Below are 20326 nucleotides of genomic sequence, written 5' to 3' on the forward strand. Positions count from 1 at the left end.
AAACTAAATCACATTTTGCTTAAATATAGTTAAGGACAGAGATGATACCTGGCAAATACAAAGGTTTTCAGAGAGCAAATGGAACATATCAGGGGTAATGACTGTGGTGCTTAGATAAGTCTGTTTTGGCAAAGGACCAAAGAAGGCAAAAAAAAAAAAAAAATCCCTAACGACAAGGCCATGCTTCCCTTCATCTCAGTGGCAGTAGTTTGTCAAAGGGATCTCCCAACTTGTTGATTGTGAGAATTTGTGCTAAATCAATGATTACCATTATGCCTCCCAGCTCCAATGACATGGAAGCATGCACACACTTTTAATTTATATCAAGAGAACATGCATGACAGCTTGAGCTGTCCCAGAGTGAAGGAGGAAGAAGGCAAATACGTTAGCTGTGCTTCAGTGACTCAGCAGAATGGGCCAGAAAAATGAAAAAACAAAAAGAAAGAACCTCAAACAGCCAAAACTATGGCTGTAAGGAGAGCACGGTGCCTTTCTGAGGGCATTTCCAAAATGAAATTTCCTCAACATTTCAATTTCAGGGAAAATCCCACTCACTTCATTCCCCACACACAACATATTCACTCAGCCTTAAGTTACTTCACTGATGCATTCGCTGCTCAAGCCCATCACAGTAAATATCACAGACAATTGATTGGAAATATTCTTTCCATCTCTTTTATCTCGTTATTAAACGGATCTAATAACATACATCTACCTCATACTTATCTTTGGCATGCCAAGAATCCATTTATCTCAAAATAAGCTTTAATGACTTGGCAAATGGTTATTTTATGACAAGCTGTCTTCAGCTTGGTGCAGACATTATGATGAAGCAAAGGCACCTCCAGTCAATCATCTGCTCTCTAAAGGGCATTAGCCTTGTACTACTTATTTGCATCCTCTATATTCTTCAGGTGTAGGTAAATTAATTTATGCAGCAGAGCTTCTCAAAAAGCAGCAGGAGAGATTATGTACTTATTCATTTTGAAAAGCTGTAATAACTTGTTCTAGTTCAGAAAAAAATCTGGTGAAGGCAAAAAGATGTATAGAATTGAAGTCAGTTGGGATATGGAAGCACAGGTCATCCTTCCTGACAGATCTTTTGCTTTCAGAAGTTCTTCTCTTTCCTTTAGGCACAAAATATGTGCTGGAACATTTGAACAAATGGTTACAGAAGTTCACATGTAAATCCAGAACTGAGCCAAACACAGCTGTTGTAAGCTTTTGTTTAAGCTTTTGTTACTGCAGAACAAGTCTAATCTATTTTGTCAATTTTAGAAAATAGTTTCAGAGTAAAAAATTGAAATGTTTCATTTCAGCTTAAAAAAATCCTAAATTTTTATTTGAAAACTGCAGTATCTGTCTGCTTTTGTGGTTTACACCCCCTTCCAATTACATTTTCAGCAGATAGCTGTATGCATATGCACAGTCATGGCTTTTAACAGCTTGATTCTGATAGAAACTAAATGACAAATGTAATAGGTGGAAAGCCACAAGTGACTTTCCAAAAACTTCATGTTAACAGTCAGCCATTTGAAGAAGAGTCATAAATGTTCTGTAAAGAGTTCTGACACTTATGATGCACAGAACAATAATTTGATGGTAATGTTGAATCTTCACACAGGTTTGCTTTTCGTATTGTTTTTTTAATTCGTCATGGTTTTATGAAATTTCCATTAAAAAATATTACCTATATTTCTGTTATGATCAATCAGCAGAACACAGCATTCTGGACTCGGCAGGTTAACCATGTGTACCACAGTACAACCAAAGTCTGTAAAGCATCCCCAGGTGAAAGCTGCTCATTCAGGCACAGCACCGATGTCTACAAATATGCAGCATTTGGAAGCTGAAAATCATTCTGAAAGAAGAATCAGTAACTAAAAGGGTAGATTCATAATAAATATTATTTAATCCACTTTATCTGTGATCCTTTTGAAGTATATGCTCCTCTTAACTGCACTCCTCTAGGAAAATACAACATCAAGGGAAGAAAGCCTGTCTCAGCTAACTAAATGACAATTCACTGCCTTGAATGAATTTAGGGTTTTCTTCTTGATATTTAAACATCAATTCTGCTGTTTTTCACTTAATGGAATTATTTTTTTTTCCCTACATGATACAAAAGGCAATACTCTAACCACTAAAAGCCTTCATTTATTGAGGTACCCTTTACTCTTTTGGTTCAATACATGGTAAAGCCTTGCTAATATTTTTAAGCAACCTATTAACTTTTTAGAATTAAATTTTATTTCTTAAACACATGAACTCTGACCACTGAATTTCAGATTACTTGGAAACATAAGGCAAGTGCCAAAAGAAAATAGTGTTCTTTGCTAGCTGACAGACGCATAATGTTGGTGCCATCAGGCTGCCTGAAATACCATTTCTTGCAGCAGCAAGTGACAGAATATACATCAGTGTGCTGCTCTATCTGCTAGATCTGGAAAGTGGAAAGCAGCTTGCTGGGCACGAGGTACAGCTGGCTGAGAACCCAGCACCCATTTCCATGCAGGCCATTCATGTCTTACATCAGCTGGATCATGGACTGCAGATAGTTTTCCCCCACCTCTCTTTCCCACTTTGCCTTTTATGTGCACTTTCAGGTACTCCACAACACAGGGGTATTTGGTGGGAGTTCAAAAGTCACCTGTGTGATTAGAATGCTACTGCTCACTTTCATGATCTGTGAAATAGTTCTCCACCTGTTGCAGCTAGAAGGGACTGGGATGCTTGCCCAGTAATAGTGGCCAGAGTTAAGAGCTGTGTTCCTTGTCAACACCACAAACATCATTACTTCCGTATAAAAGCAGCCATTCCCCCAACAAGCATTCGCACTCCACACATTTCAAGACAGGTATCAAGTAGTATTTGGACAAATCTCTTAGATATGTGGCTTAACTCAGGTTGTCCTGTGTGGAGACTGGTGTTGGGACTTTGTGGGTCCCTTCAAACTCTGGATATTCTGGTTTATAAAGCCCTAATGTGGCCATTGAGACAATGCTGCTCTTCACATTAGTTTTCATGTGATGAGTACAAGCATATTATCTTAATGTGAACTTTGCACACTTGTCCAAACCCAACTAGATTAAATTATGGTGGGTCAGGAATCAGATCAAGACTGCTTTCATGCTTAAGGAGCTTGTGAATCAGAGAAGTATGCTGGCAAAAAGCTGTTAAGAATACTGAACATTGCTGTTCCTTGTGTGGAATTTCTGCTACTGTTTTACTCCATCTCAAAGCTAATCAAATAAAGACATCTGAAAGGCAGTATAAACCATGTTGCACTGTTTTGAACTACAGATGCCAAAATAAAATTCAACCAAAACAGCATAAGAATTTGGGGTCCAGAAATAATACTTGTATTTCCCACTGTATCGCAGATTATTTTAGTTGAGCTCTACAGAAGCTTATAAGAATTTGGAGAAATAGGGAAAGCTTTCTGCAGTTTTACATTTCCAAGCCTTTACTTCATTCCAGAAGCACACATAGAAAGCAAGCAAAACTTTCCTAAGAAATATTCTACTTTTTCATAGCAGCAGATTCATTTTGATCATCCTCCATTCCTCAAAGGTCATGATAAAGGTACTAATTTGCTGGCAGGATAAATAGACTATCTAATAGGTTAGATTCACTATGGGGCAAAAACTAGGTGTAAGTAAGAAACAAATGACTAGCAAGAAACTCCAAGGGACATATCCAGCAGAACCAGAAATTTGTACACAGGGGCAGCTACAGCAGTTGGTTCTCTCAGCTACCAGTCCAGTATCTTCTACAGAAGGCCATTTCATCTCATGCACAGTAACATCTTTTCCAACTCCACGTTTATCTTGCTTGCGAGGCTTTCTGAGGCAGGTAAATTTAATCTAAGCTCTAATGATTCTCCCAGTTAATCATCAGCTGAGAGGAAGTGATGGTACCAGGTTACTCCTCGGCACACCCTAAGCAGCTATTACTGGAGCAATAAAGCATATCCTCTTGTGTCTCAGTGTTTTATTAATAAGTACTGCAATTTACCTATTCAATTAAAAGTTACACGACCAGCTTTTTTCTTTGGCACTCCCCTCCCATTTAGACAAATTCACTCTTTCAGATGTGCTATTATGTGCTGCTCCCATTGTTTTATGCCATCAAATCCAATGTCCCCTGTAGCACTTTTCACTACACGTGTACTATCCAGGCGGTCCATGCTAGAAAAAGGCAGCTGAAGCTCTGTATGGTCAGAAACACCCTTGATTCAGGAAGTAAACTCTACTCAAATTGTAATTAACAACTTTAAATACATTTCCTAAAAAACAAAGGCAAAGAACATTGCCTCTTGCTAATTTCGGACACACTTTGAAACATCTCCGTCTCATTCTTCACCTCCTACAAGTTTTTGGGTTTTTATTTTCCCCTTATAAAATTCCCATTTTGATACTGTGTAATGGGAATTAAGGTGAACATACAAGATAGATCAAGCCAAACAACAGCCCAACTAATAGCAAAAAGGCTGACCATATTCAACTGTAGTTCTACACCACCTCTGGCTAGGGATCCCAGGAATTTAAAAGGTTGCACACACTGATTTGTACACACTAGAGTCGTTCCAGCTGTTAGAGGAAAAAGAAATGAAAATTTTCTTCCAGACTTTACCAACTGTAAATATAATTCCCATCACTAAGTCAGACTTTGTGGTTGAGTAATGAAATCTCTCATCCCTCAGTAAATTGCTCATGTTGCACAAGTGGGATCCAACACAGAACTTGCTGTTGGAACTACTTCTATGATCATGTGTACCGGCTGTTCTGGAAGTCAATTACGATATGCCATGCAGGAACAGCCATGGGTAATGTGTTTGTCTTTATACTATTTTTGTCACTTCTATTTTTAAAAATCAATTAAAGCTGTTGAGACTCAGAGAAGCAATAAAATGACACTGTCTAGCAGAAGGAGAAGACTGATAGAAAACCTATCGCTAGTGCAGCTGTGCAATCAGCTTGAACACAGGCTAAAAGAACAGCCACAGAACAGATGAGCTAGGCAGAACTTCGCTCATGCAGTATGAAAAGAGCTCAGGAAATTTTAGACACTGATGAAAAGGACAGGTTGTAGATAGAAAGCACGATTTTCTTTTTCTGTTATTGTTCCAAAATGAGCCTCAGCTGGCCCACTTCTTCCAGTATCCTCAGATATCTGTACTGCAAACGTGTTATGTTCATGGGGTTTTTTTGTTTGTTTTTGTGTTTTGTTTAACTGTTCTCCTGTGATTTTCCTTATCCTCACAAATATGCTTTCATGCCTTCCCATGCCTTATGAGTCTGCATTTAAATCTTGGAATTGGTTAGACAGCTGCTTCACAAAATCATTTCTTTTCCCAGTTTGGTATTCTGATAGTGTCAGTAAAGAGCATCTAAGCATATTTTGTCTCCCAGCATTTTGTATCCTATAAGATTGTGCATGTAACTTGCTTTTAGGCCACTAATTGTTTCAGTATTGTCACTTCTATGGAATAGCACAGATGCATTTCCAGAGACCAGTAGAAATAACCACAATAGGCTTTTCAGTACTCTTTGCTCTTACACCTAACAGGATTAAGGAAGGTTGGATGTTTTGGAGAAATCAGATGCTGAAACAAGAACAAGTAATAAGTTGTTTCAAAATTCAGGAATGGGTGAAGCTGGATCATGGAGTGAGTTTCATAATTCAAAACAAAATAAAAATAATTACAAAAATGCAGAGAAAACCCACGACTCGAAGATTTGCTTTGGTCTGTCTAACAAAGTAGTCAAGAACCTGATGGTATTACTTACACAGGTGACTTTACAATGACAAAGCAAAAGATTTGCCCTTGGTCTTAGAAACTATACTAACCCTGAGGCATCACGCTGTCAGGAACATACCCAAACAATGCATATACTTACTGTAAATTAAATATCAACTTTACTCTGAGCTATGTTGAGTCAGACAGATGTCTGCTGTCCTTTTGTTAGGAGACATGGGAAATACATTAAGATGTCAATATTTCCACTACAAGACCAAATTAGGTTGTAGCCACAGAAATTTGCGTTCATGGTCATCTTAAGTCAATAACAAAGCTTTCAAATCAGTTGAATTTCGGACTGAATTTCCACATAAGGTTACAGGTTGTCCAAGAAAGAGAGGGAGAAGCCTGGTGTTGGTCAGTTCTTACAAAGCAGTTGGCTGTTAAGTATAAAAACTGATGCCTGTACATTTGAGAAGCACTTTTGGTAGACATTAAGCCATAAAAATATCCTGCAAGAGAAATGGTAAGAAAGAGTGAAAACAGAGGAACTGCTTTTGTGTGATCCTGGCATATTTTAAAACAAGAGAGCTAGTCACAATATACTATTTCAATCTGACCTGTCCCAGTATGAATGATTCTAAGCAAGCTGATACAAGACATGATACAAATACTTGTAAGAAAGAATTATAAGCCTTCCTCTGGCAAGTCACACAAGATAGATTTTTTTTTCTCATCAACAAGTGTATCTTCTGCCCAAAACTTATTGTTATTAGCACTAGTAGTCAGGGAATTATTATTATTTTTTTTAATCTGTTGAATATTGTTTGTATATCAATAACACCCAAATGCACCATCCACTTTTCAGTACAGATGCATACTGAAACCCAGCAATACTTACCAGTTTCTGCCTCCACATCCTGGAGCCCCTCTGTGTATCAACCCGAGGGCTGCAATTAACTCCAGCTGCCATAACTTCCAATTGGAAAACTCAAGTCAAGTGATTAAAAAAGTAAAATTGTTTCCAATAGAATCAAAAGCAAATTTCCAATTAGCTTTAAGTGCCTAAGTCCTTAACTTCAGTTTTTCTACTTCAGTTACGACAATATAATTACAGTGGCCTGGTCTGCTTAAGTTAAAGCATTGTATCCCAAGAAAGCTGAATATAGATAAAGAAATTATTCCAATTATCACTTATTTGCTAAATAAGAGTGTCATTACAAACTAGGAGGTTTCCACAGCCTCAACTTAATCTGGAACAAAAGTTTAGGTGCATAGTACAGAATAAAAGAATTATAAATACATAAAAATCAGCATAATTCTCAGGGTATAACAGAAAAAGACCTTCATAGCCTTCTGTTTTAGGCAAGAAATTGGAAGAGAGAAAACACCAATACAGAAACATGGTTGCCATACTAGTGAAGGCTGTGCTATTTCTTCAAAAATACCTATTGATTTCTAAAGTTCAGATTAAAAGGTTCCAACATTTATCTCACAGGGAAGCCAAGAACAGTATGTTTTCTTGCAAGCAATCTTATCAAAACTTATTTTTAGAAGTTTTTGTCATTGCTAGACGCTCCATTTGTGGCAACAGGCAGTTTTATGTTTGAGGACTCATTTCAGAAGCTGCGTTCTCCCTATGCTTTCTGACCATGATGAGGAACTGCCTAAACTGTCCCAGTGCTGCTGTCTTCACAAAGAATAAACAGTGGCAGATGCTGGCACCAAATCTAAAGGGCAAAGAAAAGAAAAAGCAGTGGCAATGGAAGAATTAAAGAACTTTATTTTGGTTACAATTGCAGATCATGGGCACCTTTAAAAAGATGCAAAAACTGTCAAATATTGTGGTCTGATTCATTCCAAGAGTATACTTCCATAACTAGTAGTTTTTTTCAGTCTACCGCATCGTCCTTTTGAATTTCAGAAGACCACTGGAAAATAGTGCTTACAAATGCATAGTATCACATAGGGATGTTGTATAAGAATAATGATTCTTGTGTCTGAGTCACTATAATAGCATGCAATAAATGTATGCTTCTCAGTCCTGCTACAGACTCTCAAATACGGCACTCATAAGTACATGGGGATCTGTAGAGAAAACAAGACTGTCCCTGCAACAAGGAACGAAGAAGTTTAAATAGTACAGGCTGCAACAGGATATTAGAAAAAGTATGAAAAGTAGTCTCTGTTTTTAAAGGAATATATATTTCTCCATATCTCATTCCTGATAACTGAGACTAGAAGCTCTAAATCCAGGTCTAACTCTGAGTTATGTTAAAACTATGACCATGTAGTCTAAATTTCAGAGGAAAACAAATGATGCTCTTCTACAAAGCATGCAGAAGTATTTAAGAAAAAAAAAACCTGAAAACATCAGATTATTTTCATATCCACTGTTTCATAAACCTCTGAAAGGAACGGCTGCTAGGACTGATTCACATCAAGTTTCAGAAAAGACTTCCATTAAATCATCATTAAGCTTATCCCTTCCCCTATTTAACATGATTATTTTTCACTCATGGCAGTAAGATGTAGCTCCAGGTTAATAAACCACCTCTAGACCAGGCTTTTCAAACATTTAGTTTTAATTTAAAAACCCAGCAATAGTTTTTTCACCCCAAACCAGTAATTTACTGAGAAGATAGGCTTTTATCAAAGAACAATTTCCCAGAACTAAGTGCAATATCAAACAAGAAGAAATCAAATGTGTGATTGTTAGAATGTTAGATTATTAGACATAAAAATAGTGCATCAATACTTAAGGGAAAGACTGAGATTCTTTGAAGGTTTCAGAAGATTGTACAAAGAACTTATTACAGCCAGGATAACTGAGATTGAACTATTTTGCACAGTAAAACATAGACTTAAGTTCGTCAGACAATTTTTAAAGTTGTGTCAATTTCAACAAAATTGTGTCTAGACAAACATGCAAGAAGGGTGATTTTTTTGCCCCAAAATTTAACATTAAGTTTTCAGCATATCTGGTAATCTCAGAAATCAACCAATACACAACAGTGAGGTGTAGCTTGTGTAAAGAATTTAATTTTATTTGTAACACTATTAGTGGAGTGATTATAAGCAGGGAAGGTGATTTTAGGTAGGAATTTAATTGCTATTTTGTATTCTGGCCTTTAACTGTGGAAAAGAACTACACATTTCCACAAAATGGCATAGCAGAAACCTAAGAATAAGAAAACAAGCCTACTTTAGACAAAGGCACACAAGATGCTTGCTGAGTTTAGAAGTCTGAAGTTGTAAAAGAACTTCAGAAAGATATCATTACATAGTGTCAATAACTCTTAGAAAGAGCCAGAATGGAGCATCTCAAAGCAAAGTGTCATCTGTAAAGTAAGTACAGGAATGAGGACAGGGACATCATCTTCTACAGTGTACCAGAAATGAAGTGTCCCATAAAAATAATTAAGACTGCATCAGCAAATTGGCTGTACAGCCAACTCTTCTTAAGTAGAACAGCTTTTGCCAATCAGCATGAATGAACATTGTAACTGGGAGCTTCAGGAAATTTTATTCCCAATCTTTATAGAAAAGGGAGAGTGATAATAGTAGTAACATAATTCATCTAAATAATCTCCAAATGTTTTGTTGACATTAACAAAACCACTGTAATTCGGATAAACTGAGTATCCCATTGCTCAGCTATACAGAACAATCCAAGCTTGAGAAGATTCTTGCAGAAATTTTCATGTATGGTAGAGAAAGTTACTGCAGAAAATAAAAGAATACTTCAAGAGAATGAAAGAAAATGATCACAGTTCTAGCTAAAGTCTTTGACTTGAAGTCTCAGTCAGCATTATTCTCTGCAATCACTGCAGGGCTGACCCTGCAGTACTGTAAGAAGCCCATAACTTACAGATATAGAAAGCCCTTTTTCAGCATAATGGGAAGGTGAACAATGCTGTATTTTGCTGGTCCAGTTAGTGTCTGGAGTAAATTCCTTCCATATTTAATTCAGACTTCAAGATTATTCAGACTACAGGTAATAAGCACAGGAAGACAAAAAAACAGCAATAAAGGAGAGCCAATATAGTGGTGTAACAGTCTATGCTTGTTCTATATCCACAAGTTACCTACAGATCAGATCTGGAAAACACAAACATGTTGTCTTACCACCAAGCAGGACTTTTCTTCATTACTAATAAGGCAACCTGAGCTGGACCAGGGACTCACCACACAGTTCCAAAACAGTTATACATAAATCCATTAGTCAGAAACACATCTGCCTGTTCCCCACAGACACCACTGAGAAATTGCACATTCACATGTGTAACTGTAAGAGATATAAGGGAACTTGTTGCAGGTTTCAATTGTCTGTTTTTGCCTGTTTCTTTCTCAAAGAGAGGATATGCATCTGTCAAGTATTACTGTCTTTGAACTCTCAATACACAGGCTCCATTCTACAAATCTACATGTACTCTGACAGATTTTTCTCAAAATTTTTATCTTCATTTCATCCCTTTCTGCCTCAGCAAGTCCCTTCCTTGGACTTTCTACTTTTCATCACAAATTTTATACCTACCTGCTTAAAGTAGTTCTCAAGTAAAAAAGGCACAACACTTCATTTTGGGATTCTATTCCTGACTATTCCTTTTGAACTATTTAACAAACGAGTTCAGGTCTGAAATACTTCCTCTTTGTTTCTTTCTTTACTGAGCTGTCCTCACCTATGAACATTTTTGCTGTGACTTGAATGAGAAGAAAACATATACTGCTGAAGAATGAACAGGCAAACATCATCACTACACATCCCAAAGGGTTGTGCATTTGCATTCATAATGTCAAGGGCAAATGAACTTTGCCTAACAATAAATGATCCATAGCTATCTTCATTGCCATGAGATTACAGCCAAAAAACAGCCCTAAGTCAAGCAGATAGGTTGACTTTACATATTTCTTACAGTAACTCTTTAAAATGACAAGGGCAGCTCCAAAAGTAATGCTTCCTATTATACTGGCCCATGATATCAGAAGCAGATGTTGGGGGTATTGGCAGTAGAGGTTAAATTTTCCTAGCAATATTCCATTGCATTTTGTAGAGAGCAAAGATGTGTCATTGCATTCCTCTGTGTGCAAAAACCTACACCCACTGACATGCATCAACCTTTGCTGAATTGTATATGGAGGCCGAACGGTGAATGTTAGCACAGTGAAAGTTGGCCTACATGGGCAACATTTTCCTAGCAATGATGCCATCATAGCAGCTGTGAAACAGTGGGTCACCTCCACCGTTGCAGATTTCTCACAGAGAATGTATGCAGGTGAAAATGCACAGCTAATGGTGGTGACTATCTTGAAAAACAGTGTTTTGTAGCCGAGAATTTGATTTACCGAAGTGTTACTCTGCTCTCTGCATCTATTGTTTCCACAGAAATAAATAGAAAGCATTACTTTCAGAGCAACCTATACAACTGCAGATTTTTAGTTGACTTGAAAATTGAATCATACCTCTAATTAGAAAAAAATAAAGAAATTAGAAGAAATTAAAATATTCATAATTGGCGTCATTGCAGGCAATAGAAAACATATTAGATTGCATAGCATAGATTTAGTAAAGCTAGGTAGTTCCTGGAAAAAGAGCTGTGTTACATTTCAGTCTTACTTTTACTAAATACAACTAATGGCTTGATTTCTTGACCTTTTCCTATTTTAACACCAGTACAATTTGGACAAACTTGCCTGCCATTTCCAAGTGCCAAATACCACTTAATTTTGTCAGTAATATTTGAATGAGCAAAAGGCTTACGTAGTTTACCTTATGTTCTAAATAATATAAAGGATAAAAATCAGGTATTAATAAAGGAGTAACATATACAGGCTCAGTCCAATTCTGAATTAAATGTTCTCGGGATTTTCTACTGATTTTTGTAATGGCCAAGATGAGGATAGCATTGCCCATTATACAAAGTCATGCTGTATGACAGAGATTGATATTGTAATCAGCATTTTCAGTTTAAAAATAGCTGAAACTAAATTGAACATAGTGATAAGAAATGCTTGGAACACATACGTTAGCAATGTCACTAACAGTAATCATGAAGCACTCACAATTGGCTACTGCAAGAGAATAATGGTGAGGAAAAAGAAAATGAACATGGTATGATTGCTCTAATCTCCACTCAGAATAGCCCTTTTACTAGATTCATTACAAGATAAATTATCTCCTATTAATAGTTTCCACAGCCTCTTAATAACAATAGCTGCCCTGAAGTTATACAGCAGATGAATGAAAGGGCCAAATAAGATATTGTATATCGCATTGATACATAGCTTATTTGCATCCTCTTTTCAGTATTCCAATCCAGGAAAATGTACTGAAACATGATAGAATAATTGAAAGCCTTTAAACTAGGATACATGGATAGACAGTTGCAAAATGGGGGGGAAAAACCAGACTCAGATGCAGACAGTCTCAACATGGGGAAACAGACTATACGAGGTGTCCGTGAGACTGCCAAACAACTGAGGCACTGCTGGCCTTACATTCTTCTACTTCCATTAAAGCATCTGAAGAAAGTAAATTCTTCCCATCCTTCTCCTTTCCCAGAAACACAGAATGGTGATTTCCATTAGCTAAAACATACCTGCTGAGTCTAGCTTGTTATTGTCTTGCTGGGAATATGATTAGAAATGAATACATCTGACAAGGAAAGGCTTATTACTTCTTATGCAAATTCATTTGAATTCATTATTTTACTTAAAAGTTTCCAGTGCATTATTTTGTCTTAGTGACAATGGGCTGTTATAACAGAACGTATCCCATATGCATCACTAAGGATTTGATACAGAACTCTTCAGTCTTGTAGAAACCTCAAGCTCCTAAAAGCAGTGGAAAAAAGTCATTTTTCTTCTAAAAGGGAAAGAACATTGTTGTCAGTGTGGTTCTCCTCAGAGAATCCTTACAGCAGGTCTGCTTGCAGTCTGCTGTCATTATAAATACAACCTTGCAATCCTTGGTTGCAAAATGTTATTTTGTTTACCTACTGTTATCTTGCAAAAATATTAAAAAGATTACAAAATATTACTGCTATGTATGTATGTGTAGAAATGAGCAAAGCCTCCATGGAAGGCTGATTCTTTGACCATTGGCATCTTGAACTATAAAAGCTAATTTCAAACACCTCCTTCACAGATCTGTTTTTACATGCTTGCAGTTTGGCAGCTGCAGTAATCAAATAGGTGCCTTTAGGTTACGTCAGAGGTTATATTTGCTACAATACACAATGTAACCCTAGAGAGGTTGTTTCCTTTCCGAAAAAAAGTTCAATATGCAAATAAAGTCAGCTATTAGCTACTCAAAATGTTTTCCTCAGGCTACACAAGTAACAGGCATTATAATTACCTCCACTATCAGCATAAATTGAATCAGTGATCTGAAGGATCAGCATATCAATCAAAAACCAGAAAAAAGTTCTGTAAAAATCACGCAGTCCCACTGGGTCCTAGAACACAATAAGCAGAACAGGGTTGGATAAATGCTTCGCCCATCTTAATTTGGAAAGCCAAGAGCTGCAAAGCTTCAGCTGCTTCCATTGGGAGAGATATTTAAAAATTGGCAAAAAATGTACACCTTAGAAATCAAGACTGGTTGGCACATTCACCTTTTCAGACTACACGCTTGAAAGAATAGTTGATTTTTTAATGTTGTTACTGCTGGTTAAATGTTTTAAATTCTTTCCACGCTGTCTGGCATTTGTAACAAAATATGGATTTCGCAGTTCAAGTGAAATTTGATATAATCTCCTATTATAAATCAAAAGCCCAAGAATTATTAGTCATCCCCATACAGTCTCTCATCATTTTTTAGCTCACTTTCAATTGTATTGCATTTTGGATGACATGATAAACATCAGTTGCTCAATTCCACCAGTGGAATAACAGCAGAATTAAACTGAGCTAGGAACAGACCTAGTAAAACTCTTTGAAAGACATGCCAAGTATTAACAGTACGCAGCTTCTGAGCTTCACAACTAGAAATACCTGATGTTAAATGAGGAAGAAATTTAGCTCACCATAATAGGTTTGTGAGTAGCTAAAGATGGAGTGAATATAAATTTGCATAAATTTGAGTGACAAAATGCAGGGTTCACATTTCAGAAATCTTTTGATATTGTTCATCATTTGTTTCCACTGTTCTGAATGTCTCCACTAAAGTTATTGTTATAAGATGTTCCACGGCTTCTAATGGCTTCAGTTGATATCTATCAATAAGAAAGATACCTTAACTGAGAAATACACTGAACAGCATAGCATTTTCAGTGTTCTAAGCCTGAGGTTTTACACCTCAGAACAAAAGATTTTACTGTTCTAGACATGAAGCGCTCTGCACTTGCATGCCAAATATAGATCATACACACCAAGACATGCTTTTGACTTTAAGTCAACACAGTGGCTCAGTATTGTTCGTAAGATTTTAGTCCATCAAAAATGCAAAAACTCCTTTAACTTGCTATGAGTAACTTCTAAGCGTGCACTCAAGTTCTGTTATGCAGAACCTTTGCATCTCTACTGCAAGATTAGAAATTATTTTTTTATAATAATTTAAACCCTTCAAATACAAGAGATTTAAAGGAAAAAATGAGTATTGCAAGGCTCATATAAAGAACTATATGGTAAAAATGTTGCAGTTCTATCATTTCAGGATACAACCCCATATACTGGGAGAATTTGATCTTGATATATTAGCATTGAGGGGAGGATGGGAAATGGATCTCCTACATAGATTTTGTGAAGATTTCCAAGTTAGAAGCACAGATTCTATTGATGTTTGTTTGAAACCAGTGAGTTCCTTTCTACATGTAAAAAGTGAGCTTCAAATACAATATGACCAGTCATAACTCAGTGAATCCACAAATGAACTAGTTACAGCCAACATTTGCAACAGATTCATATCTGTGTTAGTGTTTGTAGAATACTTGCAGGAATGTTGTATTCTGTACAAGGTTTTCTGCTGATTGTCAACTAGAACCAGAGGTCCCCGGCTTCCCTTTTAGTGACCAAATGTTTCAGGGTGAGGAAACTTAGCAAAAGCTGAACAACTTGAGATCTAGCAGCATCAGTCCCAGAAATCCAGTCTTCCCATGATGAGGACCATGGCTAGGAACCATTTCACAGATGACTAATTAAGGTTCAACACAAGTACCTGATTTCATCCATGATCTTCAACAGAGCCCAGAAACAGTATTTAGACTGCTCTTAGCACTAGTGCCTAGTTTCCTGCTGCAGTAAGTCTCTAAGCTTTTTGGAAGAAGTTTATGGCAGGCTTAAATAACAAACACTGCCACGAGAAATCAGGAATCTCACTGCAAACCTGCATTAAGAAAGCAAACAGGAAATCAAGCTTATGCTCACATACAGTTTGTGTGTCTGTACTATGTATAAGTGCATGTTTGTAGAACTGAGTTTAATTTTATTAGTTATAAAGTAGCGTTACCTACAGTATCAGGAAGTGAGGAAAGAGTAGAGGTAGGCAGAAGTTCTGTATAAAAACAGGAATGTGCTGATCACAACAAAAAGTGTGAGAACAGAAAAAAAGCAAATGCTGGACTGAGTACAAAGTATAGATAGCAACAACACATTGCCTCTGGCCACCATAAGCAGGTCTTCTAAAAATCCTGAATAGACAAGAATCATAAAGCAGGCAAAAACTACTTTTAGAACAAACTTCACTGCAACAAATACTTAGCTTATATGAGAGTGGTTTCATCTAGGGCATATATTATAGACCTTCTGCAAATTTCAGCCTTTGGTATTTACAGCTTCAGTACTCACTGATTCCTTACTGAACTTACTACCTGAAAGTGGCGTGTCAATTTTGTGGTGGAAACTAACAGCAATCCATACTAAGCCTGGAAAGGCATTGTTCTTCCAACAGGCTTGAAAAGTGGGCCTGGGTGAACCTAATGAGTTTCAACACAGCGAAGTGCAGAGTTTTGCACCTGGGACAGAGGAATCCCAGGCATCCATACAGACTGGAAGGAGCGGTCCTTGAGTGCAGCCCTGTGGAGAAGGACCTGGGGGCCTTGATAGATGAAAAACTTAACATGAGCCAGCAGTGTGCTGGGCTCGGAAGGCAAATGGTATCCTGGGCTCCATCAGAAGTGGGATGGCCAGCAGGGACAGGGAGGTGATTGTCCCAAACTACTCTGCTCTCGTGAGGCCCCATCTGGAGTACTGTGTCCAGGTCTGGAGCCCCCAGTACAAGAAAGACAGGGAGTTGTTGGAGAGGGTCCAGAGGAGGACACAAAGATGATCAGGGGACTGGAGCACCTCCCCTATGAAGACAGGCTGAGGGAGCTGGGCTTGTTCAGCCTGGAGAAAAGAAGGCTGCAGGGAGACCTCAGAGCAGCGTTTCAATTCCTAAAGGGAGCCTACAAACAGAAGGGAAATCAACTCTTTGAAAGGGTTGATAACTGCAGGATAAGGGGAAATGGTTTTAAGTTGAGGGAGGGAAGATTGAGGTTGGATGTCAGGAGGAAGTTCTTTACAGAGAGAGTGGTGAGGTGCTGGAACAGCTGCCCAGAGAGGCTGTGAATGCCCCGTCCATAGAGGCGTTCAAGGCCAGGTTGGATGGGGCCCTGGGCAGTCTGGTCTGGTATTAAATGGGGGAAGTTGGTGGCCCTGCATGTGACAGGGGCATTGGAGATTCATGATCCTTGAGGTTCCTTCCAACCCAGATCAGTCTGTGATTTTGTGATTATGTGATACTTTCTCGGGGCAGCACAGCTGAAACAGCACAGAAGGGGAGCAGGCTCCCAAAGATTACTGACCTTATGGTTACTACTTAATTCTCCCATAAGCTCAGCTCCCAGCTGTCTGACTCCTCATGCAATCCACAACCTGTTCCCAAGAGCTCTGCACCTCGACATTACTAATGACCAGCCTTATACAGCCTCTGCAAACACTGAGGCTCAGAAATATTCAAGAGTCCCAATTTCTAGATTTCTTAAAGAACTCAGTGCCTGCAACTACTGCTCTCTTCAGAACATAAGAATTTCCAGAAATCAACGAATCTGGCATCTCACTTTGACATTTTAGGATCAAATCTCTCTACGCTCTCCACACAGAAAAAGAATCCTACTCATTTCACTAGAACACATTAAGATGACTACATACAGCTAATTCATAAGGAAGTCTCTAAAGGTGACTAATGCAAAGCATTAACATTGCTTTTTTCTTTTGAATATTCTAATAAGCATAGCTTCTAGTAGCATGAAACTAGTATCTAGAACTCAAATATGCTCTCTTTACAAAGGGAATTGCATCCCAAAATGGATAGTAAGCGAGCTTATTTGACTATACTTTCAAGGAGACTTAACCTTTACGCAGAACAACTGGATGATGAACAACACTATTATGCTCATTACAAAACTGACCATGTGTTATGCTAACAAGAAAAATGTTCAGCTGCATGAAAATAACCTCCTCCCTGAGATTATTCCATTAAACTTTAATGGTTGCTCTATTGCCTTCTTTTGAATACAGATCATTTGTTTGCAACACCAGCAGTCTCAGAATCATCTGTTTTTCCCCTTTAATGTCAAGGCCTTGCTAACACTGCACTCCATCCTCATTACCAAGCTTACTGCATTAGTCTGCTGTTCGTAAGCTTTCAACAGCAGGAAACCTAATTCAATTCCTTACTATCTTTTCCTTTTCAGGATAGTTATTTTGTGAAGGGTGAAGAGGAATTTAGATGAACTATGTGTCATCTACAGCTCCTTTCAGGCATAGCTCATCAGATGCTACAAAGTACTTCTGAAGGGGGCTTATTTTATTGCATTCAGCCTAACAAAGGCTGCTGGCTCAGAACCATGTCAATTGACATTGAATTCATGCCCACTCATAGCAAACTCTCATTCACTGATCCCAAAAAAAGAGTAAACCAGTAGAATAGTACTTGATTGGAGGAATAGAATCATGGAATCATTAAAGTTGGAAAGACCAGTAAGATCATATAATCTAACCATCAACCCATGCCTGTGACCACTCCAGACCAGGTCGCTCATCATCTTCTAGAAACTTCTAGGAATGGTAACTCCACCACCTCCCTGGCAGCCTGTTCAAATACCTCACCATTCCGTCTGAGAAGAGTGGTTATAGTAACAGCCTTTAACAACATTTTACACACTACTGCTATACTTACTGGATATTCACTCATTTTTTCAAAATTATTTTCAACCTATTTAAGATTTTTCTTACCAAGTCAGATGCGGTGCTTCTCTTCTCTGAATACAACGAGCGCCTTCTCAGTCAGTTCCAAGAAGTACCCAAACATTACTCAATGCTATAAGACGCCTGCCTCATTCCCAACTATTTGATTTGGAAATTGGTGGTATGCCTGATTGGGAGAGTGAAAACAGAATCATTCTGTCAAAAAAAAAACCCTGGGCTCAGACCTGATTTAAAATTTATGAATAATTCTGGTACAATAAATACAGGCAAATGAAAGTACTATGGCTAAGGACACAAACATAACTAACTGACTCAGAAAGCACTCTGCTTAAAGCACCATTTGAATTCTTTCCCAGCCCTACTCACAGCTTTAGCTTGTTTGCTGTTTTTTCATAAATAAAAATATACCTTAAAACACATGGTAACCATGGTAAAGTTGCTCCTGTCGGCTAAACTACAGGATTAACAGCTGCCTGCTGGGCTTTCTTTCCAGAAAAATTGCAGGTATCATCTCATCGTAAACAATGCACTCACCTAAAGCCTGCACACATTTCAAATACAAAGTTACTCTGTACCTCTTTCAGCAAGTACTGCAGTGCAACGAATCACAGAATCATAGATTAGCTCGGGTTGGAAGGGACCTGAAGAACCATCAAGTTCCAACGCCCTGCTTCAGGCAGGGTTGCCAGCCACTAGATCCAGTACTTGATCAGATTGCCCAGGGCTCGTTTCAACCTGGCCTTAAATGTCTCCAAGGAACCAAATTCATACAGCTTCTTACCTATGCCCCCTTCCTATCCGCAAAATGACTCATTCAGCTCTCCAACATCATTAAAAAGAGCAAATTCTGGGAAAAGGAAAATATCCAATAATCCTACATGAATTTAATAATGGCATCATGTAACTAACCTTAACTCAACATCTGGAGGCTATCATTATTGGGAAGAATCATTAGTTTTCAAGGTCATTCTAAAGTAATATAGCAACCCAAATAAGAACAATCCACACATTCCTCAGTGCCATTTAAGCACTGCATCAAGCACCTCTGACTCGGTGCAATGATGAACAACCAGCTGAAACTTCAGCATGAAAACTGAGAGTTCTACTAAAAATAATTAAAAAAAAAGCCTTATCTGAAAAGACCTCTCTTTGGACTCTTGAATAACAAAGTTCTTCGCAGAAGCCTGAGCTGAGTTTAAATACAACCCCAAGGCACAGGCAGGGAATGAGTAGAGGTGCCAGGTGAAGCTGGTCAGCCCCATGGGGGGCTATTGGTTCTCTCAGAACCCTGACTCACAGGAGGGTAGGATATGGGAAAACACTCTCAAGTGATACAACAACACAGTATCTTCAACTGAGAATCTGTTGAAAAACAAAGCTAAGCCTTTTGTACTGGCTACAAAGCTACTTCTGCAGACAAAGCAGGTGCTGCAGCCTCCTTTATTTATATACTCTGCTTCCTTATCCAGACATACTACATATGAACAAGGTGAATCTGTGAGTAATGGCTTGCAAAATCTATTTGCTTTTGTATATTGTATGATGTCAGCAGCTCCTTGTATGAAAGATACAAGCTGCTTTCCAAACATGGGATTTGTTTGCCTTCTCTTTAATTTCTGCGCTAATGGACACTAAGTTCAGCAGAAAGACAATCAAACCTACATGATATAACCAGACAGAAGGGTCTTGGACAGAGAGCTACTACAACTGAAGGCAAAGCATGTTACTGTGTAAGAACTCCTGCAAGCCAAGAGCAAATAGGTCAAAAATAAATATGAGACTCCTGAAACCAGTAGAAGTTAATCACAGTCCATTTTGGTGAGCAGAAGTGTCCAGCAGGATTGTGTATGGGCACTAAGAAAGAAAATCTGTTCATAAAATCAATATTAATTAAATTACAATAAAGATCAATTCTAATATTTCACAGAGTTGGTTTCATATACCTAGCTTAAACAGCCATCCAAGAGCTAAATGTAGAACCTTCTCTATTGAACCTGAATAACTTAAGAGTGTAAGTGATATAGAATGAGAAACATGTAGGAGTCTATGGAATAAATAAGCTGTTGTATGAAACTTTCAGTACTTACTGTACTGAATTAAGCTGTAGACGGTTCAAACATTTCAGTGTCTGCCTTCAGATTTCTTTTACTGTTACAGATTATGTTATTTATAAGTCATTTGTGATAAAATTATATGCAACAAATGTCTAAATTCTGCAATGTGTTAAACCATACAGAAGGTAACAATGAAATAGTAAAAAAAACACCTAAATGAATGCTCGACTTTGGCTGGAAAAAAAACTTGAATTTTGTAAATTGTCATGGTTTCATGATTTTTCATTATCAGTATTCCACATCATAACATCATGTAATGCACTGGGGGTTTGACTGCTGA

At 37.9% G+C, this 20326-nt stretch overlaps 1 protein-coding gene across 5 annotated transcripts in view; it reads right to left on the reverse strand.

Moving 5' to 3' along the window:
- LOC100551480 (A-type potassium channel modulatory protein KCNIP1) overlaps nt 1-20326 on the reverse strand; it is a 371266-nt gene that overhangs the window by 321023 nt on the left and 29917 nt on the right. Inside the window, exon 4 of one of the 5 annotated variants that reach the window (XM_085236508.1) lies at nt 17960-18098. The exons of the other annotated variants lie outside the window; for them this stretch is intronic. The gene's annotated coding sequence lies outside the window, so the exon portion shown is untranslated. The remainder of the gene's footprint in view (nt 1-17959; nt 18099-20326) is intronic. 5 annotated transcript variants of the gene reach the window in all.

The sequence above is a fragment of the Meleagris gallopavo genome, chromosome 15 (genome assembly GCF_905368555.1).
Source record: "Meleagris gallopavo chromosome 15, MGAL_WU_HG_1.1, whole genome shotgun sequence".
Classification (NCBI taxonomy): Eukaryota; Metazoa; Chordata; class Aves; order Galliformes; family Phasianidae; genus Meleagris; species Meleagris gallopavo.